The sequence below is a fragment of the Bos taurus genome, chromosome 1 (genome assembly GCF_002263795.3).
Source record: "Bos taurus isolate L1 Dominette 01449 registration number 42190680 breed Hereford chromosome 1, ARS-UCD2.0, whole genome shotgun sequence".
NCBI classification, from domain to species: domain Eukaryota; kingdom Metazoa; phylum Chordata; class Mammalia; order Artiodactyla; family Bovidae; genus Bos; species Bos taurus.
Genome location: NC_037328.1, coordinates 77992185 through 78006744, shown reverse-complemented (window position 1 = coordinate 78006744; position 14560 = coordinate 77992185). Strand labels below are relative to the sequence as shown.

The window sequence follows — 14560 nt, the reverse complement described above, 5'->3', positions numbered from 1 at the left end:
TATTATTCTCACTGAATGCAGATTGCCCAACTTTATGGCAATTGGTCCCACTGTAATTTTTAGCCTATAAGAATAGCCTTAATGAAGCTGTTTAAGAATGTTGGGTTTCTGGGACTTCCTTGCAGTCCAGTGAGTAAGACTTCACCTTTACCTTCCAATGCAGGAGATGTGGGTTCAATCCCTATTCGGGGAGCTAGGATCCCAAATGCCTTGGAGCCAAAACCAAAACATAAAATAGAAGCAATGTTGCAACCAATTCAATCCTTTAAAAATGGTCCACATCAAAAAAACAAAAAACAAAAAAACTTAAAAAAAAGAGCATATTGGGTTTTCCCTCACAAATGTGTTTCTCTTGGCCTTGGTGAAGGACATGTCTTTGAACCTTCTGAGGGGATGTAGTCAGAATATAGCTGAGAAGCTCTTACATAAATTCACAAGAGCATCACAGTCTCTCTAAGCTTTGGGGTGCCTTCCTCCTGCATTTCAACTTCATTCAGTATATGCTTCCTTTAGATCCATCTTTTAGTCAATTAACCAAGCAAATTGGAAACATTCCCCTCCCCCCAACCAAGCCTTTTTATTGTTTCCAAAAATACAGTTTTGTCCACAGAAAACTCCAGTGCCCCACATTTATGACAAAATCACTCCCTAGGTCTGATGCCAGAAGAAAACTGTGAGATCTGGAATTCCTTCCACCAGCAGCATTTTCTGAAATATAGACAGTTTATCAAGTATAATTTATTCAAGGAAAAAATATGTTTTAAAAACTTAATTCTGAAAGACTAGAAGAGTCCAAAGGCTGAGAAGAAAATAACTTCTGCTAGCAGCACCAGGTCAGGTCAGGTCAGGCTGAGGTCAGTGGGGTCAGGCTCTGAGGGAAGGTCCACTGGTCCAACCAGGAGAGGGCTGTGGGCACAAGAGTCCCCTCCCTTCCCACCATGTCCCCTCCCTTCCCACCATGAATTGATGGTGGTGCCCTTCCTCTTCCTGGCTGCCCACCCACCCCACCAGGGATTCTTGGTCCCAACCAGGACAGCCTCTGCCTGGAGAAGCAACAAGTGTTAACTAACGCTTTATTTCCCAAGCAACATCCCCCTGCCCCTACTCACACACACAATGCTGGAACCTGTTATCACGATGGTATTCCGTGCTGCACACTGTGGCCTTGGTCTCTGGAAGTGCTGTGCTACCTGGTGTGAGGCTGCTTGCCAAAAGGCTCCTCCTCCCCCCACTTCAGCCATCACTCCAGAAGCCCCGCACTGCCTTCCTTGGAGGGGAATAGACTTTTTTGCAGGAACTGCTTGGACACCTGGGGCACATCTGACTGCCTTTTGGGTGTTTTGGGGTCTTCCTTCTTGGGTGACTTTGTGGCCAGCCACTGTAGCATCTTCTGGCTGCTGTCACTTGCCTTGAGCTCCTTTTTGAACAGTAAGTCAACAGGAAGCAGACACTCAGGAGTGTTCTTTCAGGAGTTATTCACCATGGAGGATGGTAGTGTTCTCTGGAGTGTGAGTTAACTTCAGAACTTCATGAGCTTAACAAAGCTCATGAAACTTCATGAGCTTACCAAAGAACCCAAATTCTTACCAAAGTCCAGTCACTTAGAGACTGCCTCCTGTCCATCTAATGTGGCAGGCATCGTGTTGGGGGATTTCATTTAAGCCTTTGAAGGAATCTCTTGTGATAACGGTTTTGGAACACAGGCTGTCTTTTTCCTCTGGAAGCTCCCAGCAGCCAAAGATCCTGGCCATTGTTAGTGGCCTCCAGTTGTCCCAGACTTCCTCCTAGTTCTCAGGGCTGTCTACAGCACTCACTCTCTGACTTTTATGTTTTGATTTGGGGGAATAAGAAGAAGTAGGGCTGCCTCTGGGTGTTCCCTGACATTGCTGCCACTTGGGGAATCCATCTGCTAAAACAACATAGCATCTTTCTTTTCCCAGAAGCAGCTTAAAGGACAGTTTCTCCATTATGGTCTCTTCAGCTGGTGGTGTTGAATTGCAGCTTGGAAGAATCAGCTTCTTTAAACCAAGTCAGTAAAAGCCGCCTTGCATGGGAGCAATGATACACTCAGATGAATCTGCACTCTTCTCCAAGTGCAGCTGGGACAAGAGTACCCAGCTGGGGGACTGCAGGCTGTTGTCTGAGGGGCAGTACTGGTCTGGGTTCCCACACTCCAATAGCCACCAGTGCCCTTGCTGGTCCTGTAGGGTGCAACCTCAAGTGAGGGTGTCCCTGAGCAGGTGGCAGGAAATTGCCTGTTCATCCTTGGCCCCACCTTCACACCACAGGTCCCTCTGCTTCAGGTACCACGTCTGCTTTGCTGTCTGGGTTCTCCCCTATTGGAGCCATTTTTAGTGACTCAAAAACATTCAGAATCTTATTCTGGAGCACTCTAATACACACATTTAGTTTACTCTCAATTATATTGCTGTCACTTAGATCTAATAGGTTTCAAATCAGGCCTCATACATGTTCTCCAGCTTTCTGTTAGTATCAGTTCAGTTCAGTTGCTCAGTCATGTCCGACTCTTTGCTACCCCATGAATCACAGCACGCCAGGCCTCCCTGTCCATCACCAAATCCTGGAGTTCACTCAAACTCACATCCATCGAGTCCGTGATGCCATCAAGCCATCTCATCTTCTGTCATCCCCTTCTCCTCCTGCCCCCAATCCCTCCCAGCATCAGAGTCTTTTCCAATGAATCAACTCTTCGCATGAGGTGGCCAAAGTACTGGAGTTTCAGCTTTAGCATCCAAAGAATACCCAGGACTGATCTCCTTTAGAATGGACTGGTTGGATTTCCTTGCAGTCCAAGGGACTCTCAAGAGTCTTTTCCAACACCACAGTTCAAAAGCATCAATTCTTCGGCGCTCAGCCTTCTTCACAGTCCAACTCTCACATCCATACATGACCACTGGAAAAACCATAGCCTTGACTAGACGGACCTTTGTTGGCAAAGTAATGTCCCTGTTTTTCAATATGCTATCTAGGTTGGTCATAACTTTTCTTCCAAGGAGTAAGTGTCTTTTAATTTCATGGCTGCAGTCACCATCTGTAGTGATTTTGGAGCCCCCCAAAACAAAGTCTGACACTGTTTCCACTGTTTTTCCATCTATTTGCCATGAAGTGATGGGACCAGATGCCATGATCTTCGTTTTCTGAATGTTGAGCTTTAAGCCAACTTTTTCACTCTCCTCTTTCACTTTCATCAAGAGGCTTTTGAGTTTCTCTTCATTTTCTGCCATAAGGGTGGTGTCATCTGCGTATCTGAGGTTATTGATATTTCTTCCAGCAATCTTGATTCCAGCTTGTGTTTCTTCCAGTCCAGCATTTCTCATGATGTACTCTGCACAGAAATTAAATAAGCAGGGTGACAATATACAGCCTTGATGTACTCCTTCTTCTGTTTGGAACCAGTCTGTTGTTCCATGTCCAGTTCTAACTGTTGCTTCCTGACCTGCATACAAATTTCTCAAGAGGCAGATCAGGTGGTCTGGTATTCCCATCTCTTTCAGAATTTTCCACAGTTTATTGTGATCCACACAGTCAAAGGCTTTAGCATAGTCAATAAAGCAGAAATAGATGTTTTTCTGGAACTCTGTTTGTATAAATTGGCAAAATTAGGGCATATTGCATCTTCTTGTGAATAACAATTTTTAACTTATTTGCTAGAAGCCGAATTGGTTATAAGACTAAAAATAATGCAGAATGAGAATGGATTATTGTACATTTAATGAGGTGCTGACTCTGACTACAATTGTTGATCCATGTGATTTTTATCATTTTTGTTATTGCTGTTTTTTGCTTGAATGAAACAATAAATGTCTTGGAACATGGTATGCAGTTGTGGATCTGGAATTTTTTTTTTTTTTTACTTGATATGAAAAGTCATCAGAGCAGTTTACTTTCAGGTCTTAGGACAAGCAATATACTCAGCAATGCACATCAACCTTCTAAACCTTTGTCATATTCTAGTAACCACAAAACTTGATCACCTCTCTATTCTATAAGATATCACATTGGTATGTTTTCCTAATGATATCATGTGTTGATACAACCAGGTGAACAGGAAGTAGCAACTATCCCAAGACTTACGTGACACATATATTGAAATATCTCTACAAATTCTAAGTCCTATATCACCAAAAGTCATACTGGTGATATTTCTATGGTATCAGTGGTCTCAATCATGTCAAGATACACCTCCTAAAAGCAAATGGCAAATTTCTGCTCTCTTATTAATCAATAAACATCACTTAGTCATGTCCAACTATTTGCAACCCCATGAACTGCAGCATGCCAGGCTTCCCTGTCCTTCACCATCTCCCAGAGATTGCCCAAGCTCATGTCCATTGAGTTGGTGATGCCATCCAACCATCTCATCCTGTCATCCCCTTCTCCTCTTGCTTTCCATCTTTCCCAGCATCAGGGTCTTTTCCAGTGAGTCGGCTCTTCGCATCAGGTGGCCAAAGTATTGAGGTGGCTTCAGTTTCAGCATCAGTCCTTCCAATGAATATTCAAGATTGATTTCTTTTAGGATTGACTGCTTTGATCTCCTTGTAGTCCAAGGGACTCTCAAGAGTCTCCTCCAACACCACAGTTCAAAAGCATCAATTATTCGGCATTCAGCTTTCTTTATAGTCCAACTCTCACATCTACACATGACTACTGGAAAAACCGTAGCCTTGACTTGATGGACCTTTGTTGGCAAAGTAATGTTTCTGCTTTTTAATACACTGTCTAGGTTTTTCAGAGCTTTTCTTCCAAGGAGCAGGAGTCTTTTAATTTCATGGCTGCAGTCACCATCTGGAGTCATTTTGGAGCCAAAGAAAATAAAGTCTCTCACTGTTTCCACTGTTTCTCCATCTATTTTCCATGGAGTGATGGGACCGGATGCCACAATCTTAATTTTTTGAATGTTGAGTTTTAAGCCAAGTTTTTCACTTTCCTTTCACCTTCATCAAGAGTCTCTTTAGTTCCTCTTTGCTTTCTGCCATAAGGGTGATGTCATCTGCATATCTGAGGTTATTGATATTTTCCCCGGCAATCTTGATTCCCACTTGTGCTTTGTCCAGCCCAGCATTTCATATGATGTACTCTGCATGCAAGTTAAATAAGCAGGGTGACAGTATATAGCCTTGACATACTCCTTTCCCAATTCTGAACCAGTCTGTGGTTCCATGTCCAGTTCTAACTGTTGCTTCTGTGTGTATACAGATTTTGCAGGAGGCAGGTAGGGTGGTCTAGTTTTCACATCTCTTTAAGAATTTTCTACAGTTTATTGTGATCCACACAAAGGCTTTGGCATAGCCAATGAATCAGAAGTAGATGTTTCTCTAGAATTCTCCTGCTTTTTCTATGATCCAATGGATGCTGGCCACTTTATCTCTTATTCCTCTGCCTTTTCTAAATTCAGCTTGAACATCTGGGATTTTCCAGTTCTCATTCTTAAAGCCTAGCTTGGAGAATTTTGAGCATTACTTTGCTAGCATTTGAAATGAGTGCAATTGTGCAGCAGTTTGAACATTCTTCAGCATTGCCCTTCTTTGGGAGTGGAATGAAAACTGATCTTTTCCAGTCTTGTGGCCACTGCTGAGTTTTCAAATTTGCTGGCATATTGAGTGCAGCACTTTAACAGCCTCATCTTTTAGGATTTGAAATAGCTCAGCTGGAAATCCATCACCTCCACTAGCTTTGTTCATAGTGATGCTTCCTAAAGCCCATTTGATTTTGCATTCCAGGATGTCTGACTCTAGATGAGTGATCATACCATCATGATTATCTGGGTCATTAAGATCTTTCTTGTATGGTTCTTTTGTGTATTCTTGCCACCTCTTCTTAATATCTTCTGCTTCTGTTAGGTCCATACTGTTCCTATTCTTTATCGTGCCCATCTTTGCATGAAATGTTCCCTTGGTATCTCTAATTTTCTTGAAGAGATCTCTAGTCTTTCCCATTCTATTGTTTTCTTCTATTTGTTTGCATTGTTCACTTAGGAAAGCTTTCCTATCTTCCCTTGCTATTCTTTGGAACTCTGCATTCAAATGGGTATATCTTTCCTTTTCTCCTTTGCCTTTCACTTCTCTTCTTTTTTCAGCTATTTGTAAAACCTCCTCAGACAACCCTTTTCCCTTTTTGCATTTCTTTTTCTTGGGGATGGTTTTGATCACCAGCTTCTGTACAATGTTATGAGCCTCTGTCCATAGTTTTTCAGGTGCGTTGTCCTTAGATCTAATCCCTTGAATCTATTTGCTGCTTCCACTATAATTGTAAGGGGATTTAGGTCTTACCTGAATGGCCTAGTGGTTTTCCCTGCTTTCTTCAAATCTTTCTTCAGATTTTGCAGGCAACATGTACTTCATTTGAGTCTGCGATTTGAACTTCTTGACCATTAATCCAAAAAGTTGCCATCTTTGAGTAGGGGACAGAAAAGAAAAGATATCTGCAATTGGTCCAGCCTGCTGTGAAAGCTACTTTGCCTCTTGGGCTACATCCCCAGTAGATACAGTGGTTCTTAAAATATCTGTGGCAGGTAGAGATGCTGCACGGAATTTGGTCAGCCCCTACAGATGGATCACTGGATAGACCTTAGGATGTTAAGCAAAGACAACCCATTCTTTTAGATAGCAGTTTTCCTTTCAGATTGCCACTGGGCCCTAATAGAGACTGAGCACTTGACCATACATCACCAAATTGCAATGCAGCTTAAGCTGCACATAATGAGCTGGGTGTGGTCTGACTCACCAAGTCTTAAATTCAGGCAAGCACAACCACACTCTGTTATCAGTTGAAGGTGATATATACCTGACAAGGTTCAAGTAGGTTTAGAGGGCCAAGAATTTGTGTAAGTAAGTGGCTCAGAGAACTATGGTTCCTGTTTCTACTACATTTTCTTCTCTCTCTCAACCCACACCTATGGCTTCAAGGAGAATACCCCACAATCAAGAGGGAAGAAAAAATGAGTCTGATTTAAGATGGCTCTGCATAATTTGTTGCATCATTTGGAAGGGGACAATTGTGGCCTCTAATCCTCGGTGGTCCTAAAAGACGATGGTGAAGAAGTTTCCTCCTGGTGAGCAGAATAAACAGAATTCCATTTCCATGTTCTGCTTCAAGACAACTTTCCATTTTATAACTGAGGAAACAGATCCGGAGTGTGGATGTGGCCCATTTCTGTCACTCATACCTCACAAAGCCACCACAGCTTCCTAGTGTAGTGGAAGGAATCATGCCTTCTTCCATTCTGCATATATCAGGTTGGGTTCATTTTCATGTAATATAAACCATTTCACCATTTTAAACACAAAGTGCTTTAATATAGAGAATTAAGACTTTATGATGTTGACATTGTTACTAAGGCTGGAGGCACAACCCCCAGGCTGGGACTGTGGAAGTTATTCTCAGAACAACACTGCAAAATTGACCCATCTGAGGATGAATTATCTCTGCCACACACACAAGAAACTAGGCCATCAGATAGTGGCTCTCACAACAGCAGGTACCAGGATCACACCACCTTAGCTACAATTCAATGATCACAAGCTTTTGCTGGAATTTCTAGCTTCAGAGCCTCAATGCATATGCTAGATCTGCATCAGCAAACCGAATGTGACACTTTTTGTCTCCTTTCCCCCTTACTTACTCTGAAGCAGGACCTGGAAAGGGACATTCCATGTCTTCCACTTAATATTAATTGTAAGAATTTATTGTGTCTATGGAACCAGTCCATATGCTAAGGTATTTGCATTCATTGTATCAATGAATCCTTAAGTAAATCTCTCAATATAATGTTAAGGTCACAACCTCTATTTTGAAATGAGGAAAGTAAAATGCAAAGAGGCTAAGAAACTTGGCCAACATTCTGTTCTTATTAGTAGGAGACCTGGATTAAATTAGAACTTAATCTTATCCAGAATTTAAGGGATCTAAGAGCAATGCCCGTGGGGCAACCCAAGACGGGTCATGGTGGAGTGATCTGACAGAATGTGGTCCACTGGAGAAGGGAATGGCAAACCACTTCAGTATTCTTGCCTTGAGAACCCCATGAACAGTATGAAAAGGCAAAATGATTGGGTACTGAAAGAGAAACTCCCCAGGTCAGTAGGTGCCCAATATGCTACTGGAGATCAGTGGAGAAATAACTCCAGAAAGAAGGGATGGAGCCAAAGCAAAAAGAATACCCAGCTGTGGATGTGACTGGTGATGGAAGCAAGGTCTGATGCTATAAAGAGCAATATTGCATAGGTACTTGGAATGTCAGGTCCATGAATCAAGGTAAATTGGAAGTGGTCAAACAGGAGATGGCAAGAGTGAACATTGACATTCTAGGAATCAGCGAACTGAAATGGACTGGAATGGGTGAATTTAACTCAGATGACCATTATATCTACCACGGCGGGCAGGAATCCCTCAGAAGAAATGGAGTGGCCATCATGGTCAACAAAAGAGTCTGAAATGCAGTACTTGGATGCAATCTCAAAAACGGCAGAATGATCTCTGTTCGTTTCCAAGGCAAACCATTCAATATCACAGTAATCCAAGTCTATGCCACAACCAGTAACACTGAAGAAGCTGAAGTTGAACGGTTCTATGAAGACCTACAAGACCTTTTAGAACTAACACCCAAAAAAGATGTCCTTTTCATTATAGGGGAGTGGAATGCAAAAGTAGGAAGTCAAGAAACATCTGGAGTAACAGGCAAATTTGGCCTTGGAATACGGAATGAAGCAGGGCAAAGACTAATAGAGTTTTGTCAAGAAAATGCACTGGTCATAGCAAACACCCTCTTCCAACAACACAAGAGAAGACTCTACACATGGACATCACCAGATGGTCAACACTGAAATCAGATTGATTATATTCTTTGCAGCCAAAGATGGAGAAGCTCTATACAGTCAGCAAAAATAAGACTGGGAGCTGACTGTGGCTCAGACCATGAACTCCTTATTGCCAAATTCAGACTTAGATTGAAGAAAGTAGGGAAAACCACTAGACCATTCAGGTATGACCTAATCAAATCCCTTATGATTATACAGTGGAAGTGAGAAATAGATTCAAGGGACTAGATCTGATAGATAGAGTGCCTGATGAACTATGGAATGAGGTTCGTGACATTGTACAGGAGACAGGGATCAAGATCATCCCCATGGAAAAGAAATGCAAAAAAGCAAAATGGCTGTCTAGGGAGGCCTTACAAATAGCTGTGAAAAGAAGAGAAGTGAAAAGCAAAGGAGAAAAGGAAAGATATAAACATCTGAATGCAGAGTTCCAAAGAATAGCAAGGAGAGATAAGAAAGCCTTCTTCAGCGATCAGTGCAAAGAAATAGAGGAAAACAACAGAATGGGAAAGACTAGGGATCTCTTCAAGAAAATTAGAGATAACAAGAGAACATTTCATGCAAAGATGATCACAATAAAGGACAGAAATGGTATGGACCTAACAGAAGCAGAAGATATTAAGAAGATATGGCAAGAATACACAGAAGAACTGTACAAAAAAGATCTTGATGACCCAGATAATCACGATGGTGTGATCAACACCTAGAGCCAGACATCCTGGAATGTGAAGTCAAGTGGGCCTTAGAAAGCATCACTATGAACAAAGCTAGTGGAGGTGATGGAATTCCAGTTGAGCTGTTTCAAATCCTGAAAGATGATGTTGTCAAAGTGCTGCACTCAACATGCCAGCAAGTTTGGAAAACCCAGCAGTGGCCACAGGACTGGAAAAGGTCAGTTTTCATTCCAATCCCAAAGAAAGGCAATGCCAAAGAATGCTCAAACTATCGCACAATTGTACTCATCTCACATGCTAGTAAAGTAATGCTCAAAATTCTCCAAGCCAGGCTTCAGCAATATGTGAACCATGAACTTCCTGGTGTTCAATCTGGTTTCAGAAAAGGCAGAGGAACCAGAGATCAAATTGCCAACATCCGCTGGATCATGGAAAAAGCAAGAGAGTTCCAGAAAAGCATCTATTTCTGCTTTATTGACTATGCCAAAGCCTTTGACTGTGTGGATCACAATAAACTGTGGAAAATTCTGAAAGAGATGGGAATACCAGACCACCTGATCTGCCTCTTGAGAAATTTGTATGCAGGTCAGGAAGCAACAGTTAGAACTGGACATGGAACAGCAGACTGGTTCCAAATAGGAAAAGGAGTTCGTTAAGGCTGTATATTGTCACCCTGTTTATTTAACTTATATGCAGAGTACATCATGAGAAACGCTGGACTGGAAGAAACACAAGCTGGAATCTAGATTTCAGGGAGAAATATCAATAACCTCAGATATGCAGATGACACCACCCTTATGGCAGAAAGTGAAGAGGAACTCAAAAACCTCTTGATGAAAGTGAAAGAGGAGAGTGAAAAAGTTGGCTTAAAGCTCAACATTCAGAAAATGAAGATCATGGCATCCAGTCCCATCACTTCATGGGAAATAAATGGGGAAACAGTGGAAACAGTGTCAGACTTTATTTTTCTGCGCTCCAAAATCAGTGCAGATGGTGACTGCAGCCATGAAATTAAAAGATGCTTACTCCTTGGAAGGAAAGTTATGACCAACCTAGATAGCATATTGAAAAGCAGAGACATTACTTTGCCAACAAAGGTCCGTCTAGTCAAGGCTATGGTTTTTCCAGTGGTCATGTACGGATGTGAGAGTTGGACTGTGGAGAAAGCTGAGCATTGAAGAATTGATGCTTTTGAACTGTGGTGTTGGAGAAGACTCTTGAGAGTCCCTTGGACTGCGAGGAGATCCAACCAGTCCATTCTGAAGGAGATCAGCCCTGGGATTCTTTGGAAGGAATGATGCTAAAGCTGAAACTCCAGTAATTTGGCCATCTCATGAGAAGAGTTGACTCATTGGAAAAGACTGATGCTGGGAGGGATTGGGGGCAAGAGGAGAAGGGGATGACAGAGGAGGAGATGGCTGGATGGCATCACTGACTCGATGGACGTGAGTCTGAGTGAACTCCGGGAGTTGGTGATGGACAGGGAGGGCTGGCGTGCTGCGATTCATGGAGTCGCAGAGAGTCAGACATGACTGAGCGAGTGATCTGATCTGATCTGATCTGAAGAGTTGTAATGTTCAGCTTTCTAACCTCTGCAGTAACAAAACAATAGATGCCTGCTAGGACATTGGATCAGATTTTGAGATGGTCATTTTACCAAATCCTCAACCTAACTTAGATTTAAGATAACTGTTGAACTATTTACCCCTGTGACTGTAAACTCTTTGAAGCTATCCACATTTCTTCTCTACCATACACCTTTACCTATACTCAGTAACTGGTAAATGTGTTTTGTGAGGCTGATCCCATAGGTATTTTGGTTTCAATCCATGTCAGTAGCACTTGTTAAGCTTACAGGAAACCACTGCCTTTTTGTAGACTGGTTTTACAGAGCAACAGACCAACTTAGGCCTTCTCCCTGACTTTATTTATTTATTTATTTATTTTTAAATCTTGGGCTCTAGCAAGCCCCATTGTATGTCAAAACCAGTTACTGATGTGGACACAGTAAGGTTTTGGCCACCTCTCTCAGAATCCAGCTCCACAAATGAGTGCCCTCTCCCTGACTTTAGAAAGAAAAAGTATTTTGATTTTACCAAAAGTCTTTTTATTCCCCATAGTTTGTTGTGGTTACATCAAAAGCACACAGCAACATTCAGAATGTGTCATAGTTACAGAAATTGAGGAATAGCATTTTACTGATTAAAAAAACAATCATAAGGAAGATTGAGTGATGCCCAGAGCACCAGTCAGGAGTTTGAGTTTTAGAATAGAGCTTGCTTAGCAGATGTGTAGGCCACACCTAGAATCAGCAGAACGTGATGAGCTGGCCAGAAGAAGTGTGTCAGGAAGAAGAGATGAACTGAACCTCTCCCAGGCTGCCATCAGCTTCAGGGAGAGTGAGTTGCAACCAGTAGAGACCAGCCAGCTGATTCTAGTGATTTTTCAGACTTTCCCAGGAGAGATGGGGAATGTACAAAGTAAAAATGGCTTCCTTGGGAAATACAGCACGTTCAGATTTGGATGAATTGAGTATGAAGAGCCATGGGACATAGACAATTTTTCTGTCCAGTCAACAGCTACTTGTGAAGGCACGTTGCTCAGGAGACAAGATCTTTGGCTAGAGATAAAGATCAGGCTGTCATCTCAGTATGAGTGGTAGTTGAAACCTTGTGTGAATGAAATTGCTTAGAGTGTGAGGATATAGAACTTTCTGCAATAATGGAAAATCCCATAACTCTATTCTGTCCAACAAGGTAGGCTTTTGTCATGGAATATAGCACATGGGATTTAGGAAATGAATTTTTATTTTATTTTAATGAATTTAATTTCATACAGCCCCATGTATCTGGTGGCTATCCTATTGAATAATGCAGGTATAGGAATAAAGACAAATAATGCTGAAAATGAAAAACTTAGTAATAACAATATTAGTAATAACAGTAACAATATTAGTAATAACAATATTATAACAATATTAGTAATGTTGATATAATAACAGTATTAGTAATAACAATATTATATTAAAATAATGATATTTTAACTTATATTGATGTCACCAAAGATAAAAAAGAATAAATGCCTTTTTGAATAATTTTCCTCCCATATTTTATCAAATAAATGGTAAATAAAATCAAACAATACAAAAGAGATGTGTTAGAAACCAAAAGCTTCCAATTCATCTCTTTCAACTTAGTGGTTGAAAGTTAGTGGCAAGTTCTTTTAAGAGTTTTTGTAGTTCTGCTGATAGCAATCATCATACCTTTGAAAAATATGTTTCTATTTCTCTATATTTCAACTTAGTGGTTGAAAGTTAGTGGCAAGTGCTTTTAAGAGTCTTTGTAGTTCTGCTGATAGCAATCATCATACCTTTGAAAATATGTTTCTATTTCTCTATATTTATTTGCCGCTATCTATTGACTTCCTGGAGAAGGTAATGGCACCCTACTCCAGTACTCTTGCCTGGAAAATCCCATGGGCGGGAGAGCCTGGTAGGCTGCAGTCCATGGGGTGGCTAAGAGTCGGACACGACTGAGCGACTTCACTTTCAGTTTTCACTTTCATGCATTGGAGAAAGAAATGGCAACCCACTCCAGTGTTCTTGCCTGGAGAATCCCAGGGATGGGGGAGCCTGGTGGGCTGCTGTCTCTGGGGTCGCACAGAGTCGGACACGACTGAAGTGACTTAGCCGTAGCCATTGACTTCCTTCTAGGAAAAGACTCAACATAGCTCACATACACTATCCATCACACTTCTCTTTCCTTCCTACTTATTTTCACTTTTCTATTGATAGCATATATTACTTACATAATAAGTTTTCACTAGATTTCTATAGCAACTTCTATTTTTCACTTTTTGTCAAATATGCATTTGCTTCCATCTTATCCAGGTTATAAACTTTCTGTCCTGGAATCATATTAAGTGTGTTACACTTGTATGTCCTTAGTAATTCTGAAGAAAGAAGTGGCAGGGCTTGTGGAAGGAAGAATGTGAACCAAACCATCTGCTGCTTTGCTTCAATTCTCCATTTTATTTTGCAGATGCAAAAATCATAACTCACTGTCTATATGTCTCCAAATTTACCATATATTATCTTCTGTTTCTTACAGGCTTGTAAGTTATTAATATCTTTGTTTTACAGATAAAGAAATCAAAATAGAAATACATAGAATGACTTTACCAAGGTCATGCAACTGGGAAGGAGGGAAGGTGCCAGTCAAGTTAGGTTTTCTGATGACATATCACCTTGCAAATCTTGCTCAGTAAAATTTCCTAACCACTTAAGTTGGCAAAGAGTAATGGGTTAGATTTCTTGCTCTAGGTTCAAAATCTGTGGTTGATTTTGGAGCAGAAAAATTTGAAGCTTGTGTACTGTGACCAAATTTTCTTTCAAGGAATTGTAGAAACACCTGTAGGCATCTGAATCCTTCATGAATCCAGGTTGGCAATGCTTATCCATAGGTAAAGACTCAACCAGCATTAACATTTGTCAGCGCTCATGCTTGTGTATGGCTGAGAACATTTTATAGGCATTATTGCATTATTTTATTTGCTCTTCACAAAAACTGTAAGTAGTGGACATATCAGAGATGGAATTAAGTAATTTGAATGCTAATAACTCACCTCATCACTGAGTCCTCTCCTCCTGTAAAATAGGGTAGAATAACCTGTCCCCCAGATATATCCCACCATCAGTAGCAGTGGCCGTGAGGAGACAGCCAACATCTACGGTAAGGAGCAGAGGCTGCACTTTGCTGGAGCAGCCGTGAAGAGATACCCCCATCCAAGGTAAGAGAAACCCCAGTAAGACGGTAGGCGCGGAGAGAGGGCATCAGAGGGCAGACAGACTGACACCACAATCAAAGAAAACTAACCAACCTAATCACATGGACCACAGCCATGTCTAACTCAATGAAACTAAGCCATGGCATGTAGGGCCACCCAAGATGGACAGGTCATGGTGGAGATTCTGACAAAGTGTGGTCCACTGGAGAAAGGAATGGCAAACCACTTCAGTATTTTTGCCTTGAGAAACCCATGAACAGTAGG

General features: G+C 41.5%; 1 pseudogene; it reads right to left on the bottom strand.

Annotated features, from left to right (window-relative positions):
- Positions 1-745: 745 nt before the first annotated feature.
- LOC107132192 (abasic site processing protein HMCES-like) lies at positions 746-14236 on the bottom strand (annotated as a pseudogene).
- Positions 14237-14560: the final 324 nt, after the last annotated feature.